This window comes from Calliopsis andreniformis, unplaced genomic scaffold, assembly GCF_051401765.1.
Source record: "Calliopsis andreniformis isolate RMS-2024a unplaced genomic scaffold, iyCalAndr_principal scaffold0001, whole genome shotgun sequence".
In the NCBI taxonomy this organism is placed as follows: domain Eukaryota; kingdom Metazoa; phylum Arthropoda; class Insecta; order Hymenoptera; family Andrenidae; genus Calliopsis; species Calliopsis andreniformis.
The window spans coordinates 22,107,306-22,111,443 of NW_027480422.1; positions in this window are offsets into that span (position 1 = coordinate 22,107,306).

Below are 4,138 nucleotides of genomic sequence, written 5' to 3' on the forward strand. Positions count from 1 at the left end.
GCTCCACCAGATCGAATAGTTAGGGCCTAAGAAGTCAACGCCCGAAGCATAAAATGCAATATATATACAACAGTTCTTCCATCGTATAACAGGAATAATTGCAAACAGTGTGAAAGTGATGGTCATTTCTCCGTTTCTGGCAACCTACACTGCAGTCTAGGGCGGTGTTCCACCAGATCCAATAGTTAGGGCCTTAGAAGTCAACGCCCGACGCATAAAATACAATAAAAATACGACAGTTTTTCCATCGTACAACAGGAATAATTGCAACCAGAGTGAAGGTGATGGACATTTATACGTTCCGGGCAGCCTAGGATTCACACTAGGGCGTTGCTCCACCAGATCGAATAGTTAGGGGCTAAGAAGTCTACGCCAGAAGCATAAAATACAATTAAATACAACAGTTTTTCCATCGTATAGCTGGAATAATTGCAACCAGAGTGAAAGTAATGGTCATTTCCACGTTTCGGGCGACCTAGGCTCCACTCTCGGGCGTTGCTCCACCAGATGGAACAGCTAGGGCCTTAGAAGTCAATGCCAGAAGCATAAAATACAAAATAAATACAACAGTTTTACCATCGTATAAAATGAATAATCGCAAACAGTGTGAAGGTAATGGTCATTTCTACGTTCCGGGCAACCTAGGCTTCACTCTAGGGCGTTGCTCCACCAGATCGAATAGTTAGGGCCATAGAAGTCAACGCCCGAAGCATAAAATACAAAATAACTAGAACAGTTTTTCCATCGTATAACAAGAATAATTGCAACCAGTGTGAAAGTGATGGCCATTTCTACGTTCCGGGCAACCTAGGCTTCACTCTAGGGCGTTGCTCCACCGGATCGAATAGTTAGGGCATAAGAAGTCAACGCCAGAAGCACCAAATACAAAATTAATACAACAGTTTTTCCATCGTATAAAACGAATAATTGCAACCAGTATGAAAGTTATGGTCATTTCTACGTTCCGGGCAACCTAGGCTTCACCCTAGGGCGCTGCTCAACCTGATCGAATAGTTAGGGCGTAAGAGGTCAACGCCAGAAGCATAAAATACAATATAAATACAACAGCTTTTCCATAGTATCTGATGTATATTTGCAAACAGTGTGAAAGTAAAGGCCATTTCTACGTTCCGGGCAACCTAGGCTTAATTGTAGGGCGTTGATCCACCAGATCGCATAGTTAGGGACTTAGAAGTAAACGCAAGAAGCATAAAATACAGTAAAAATACAACAGTTTTTCCATCAAATAAAAGGAATAATTGCAACCAGTGTGAAAGAAATAGTCATTTCTACTTTCCGGGCAACCTAGGCTTCACTCTAGGGCGTTGCTCAACCAGATCGAATAGCGAGGGACTTAGAAGTAAACGCCAGAAGCATAAAATACAATAAAAATACAACAGTTTTTCCATCGTATAAAAGGAATAATTGCAACCAGTGTGAAAGTAATGGTCATTTCTATTTTCCGGGCAACCTAGGTTTCACTCTTGGGCGTTGCTCCACCACATCGAGTAGCTACGGCCTTAGATGTCAACGCCAGAAGCATAAAACACGATATAAATACAACAGTTTTACCATCGTATAAAACGAATAATTGCAACCAGAATGCAAGTTATGGTCATTTCTACGTTCCGGGCAACCTAGGCTTCAGCCTAGGTCGTTGCTCTACCAGATCGAATAGTTAGGGCCTAAGAAGTCAACGCCAGAACCATAAAATACGATATATGTACAACAGTTTTTCCATCGTACAAAACGAATAATTGCAACCAGTGTGAAAGTAATAGACACTTCTACGTTGCGGGCATCCTAGACTTAACTCTGAGGCATTGCTACACCAGATCGAATACATAGGGCCTTAGAAGTCAACGCCAGAAGTAAAAAGTACAATCAAAATCCAAAAGTTTGTCCATCGTATAGCTGGAATAATTGCAACCAGAGTGAAAGTAATGGTCATTTCCACGTTTCGGGCGACCTAGGCTCCACTCTAGGGCGTTGCTCCACCAGATGGAACAGCTAGGGCCTTAGAAGTCAATGCCAGAAGCATAAAATACAAAATAAATACAACAGTTTTACCATCGTATAAAATGAATAATCGCAAACAGTGTGAAGGTAATGGTCATTTCTACGTTCCGGGCAACCTAGGCTTCACTCTAGGGCGATGCTCCACCACATCATATAGTTAGGGCCATAGAAGTCAACGCCCGAAGCATAAAATACAAAATAACTAGAACAGTTTTTCAATCGTATAACAAGAATAATTGCAACCAGTGTGAAAGTGATGGCCATTTCTACATTCCGGGCAACCTAGGCTTCACTCTAGGGCGTTGCTCCACCGGATCGAATAGTTAGGGCATAAGAAGTCAACGCCAGAAGCACCAAATACAAAATTAATACAACAGTTTTTCCATCGTATAAAACGAATAATTGCAACCAGTATGAAGGTTATGGTCATTTCTACGTTCCGGGCAACCTAGGCTTCACCCTAGGGCGCTGCTCAACCTGATCGAATAGTTAGGGCGTAAGAGGTCAACGCCAGAAGCATAAAATACAATATAAATACAACAGCTTTTCCATAGTATCTGATGTATATTTGCAAACAGTGTGAAAGTAAAGGCCATTTCTACGTTCCGGGCAACCTAGGCTTAATTGTAGGGCGTTGATCCACCAGATCGCATAGTTAGGGACTTAGAAGTAAACGCAAGAAGCATAAAATACAGTAAAAATACAACTGTTTTTCCATCAAATAAAAGGAATAATTGCAACCAGTGTGAAAGAAATAGTCATTTCTACTTTCCGGGCAACCTAGGCTTCACTCTAGGGCGTTGCTCAACCAGATCAAATAGCGAGGGACTTAGAAGTAAACGCCAGAAGCATAAAATACAATAAAAATACAACAGTTTTTCCATCGTATAAAAGGAATAATTGCAACCAGTGTGAAAGTAATGGTCATTTCTATTTTCCGGGCAACCTAGGCTTCACTCTAGAGCGATGCTCCTCCAGGTCGAATAGCTAGGGCCTTAGAAGTCAACGCCAGACGCATAAAATACAAAAAAAATACAACAGTTTTTTCATCGTATAACAGGAATAATTGCAACAAGCCTGAAGGTAATGGTCATTACTACGTTCCGGGAATTCTAGGCTTCTCTCTAGGGCGTTGCTCCATAAGATCGAATAGTTAGGGCCTAAGAAGTCAACGCCAGAACCAGAAAATACAATAGAAATACAACAGTTTTTCAATCGTATAACAGGAATAATAGCAACCAGTGTGAAGGTAATAGTCATTTCTACGTTCCGGGCCACCTAGGCTTCACTCTAGGGCGTTGCTGCACCAGATCGAATAGCTAGGGCCTTAGAAGTCAACGCCAGAAGCATAAAATAAAATAAAAATACAACAGTTATTCCATTTATAACAGGAATAGTTACTACGAGTGTCAAGGTAATGGTCATTTCTACGTTCCGGGCAACCTAGGCTTCACCCTAGGGCGTTGCTGCAGCAGATCCAATGGCTAGGACCTCAGAAGTCAAAGCCCGGAGCATAAAATACAATAAAAATACCACAGGATTTCCATCGTATAACAGGAATAATTGCAACCAGAGTGAAGGTGATGGTCATTTCTAAGTTCCGGGCAACCTAGGCTTCACTTTAGAGCGTTGCTCCACCAGATCGAATAGCTAGGGCCTTAGAAGACAACGCCAGAAGCACAAAATAAAATAAAAATACAACAGTTATTCCATCGTATAACAGGAATAATTACAACCAGTGTGAAAGTAATGGGCATTTATACGTTCCGTACAACCTAGGCTTCACGCTAGGGCGTTGGTCCACCAGGTCGAATGGTTAGGGCCTTAGAAAACAACTCCAGACGCATAAAATACAATATAAATACAACAGTTTTTCCATCGTAAAAAACGAATAATTCCAACCAGTATGAAAGTTATGGTCATTTCTACGTTCCGGGCAACCAATGCTTCTATCTAGGGCGTTGTTCCACCAGATCCAATAGCTAGGGCCTAAGAAGTCAACGCCAGAAGCATAAACTGCAATATAAATACAACAGTTATTCCCTTGTATAACAAGGATAATTGCAACCAGTGTGAAAGGTATGGTCATTTCTACGTTCCGGGCGACCTAGGCTTCACT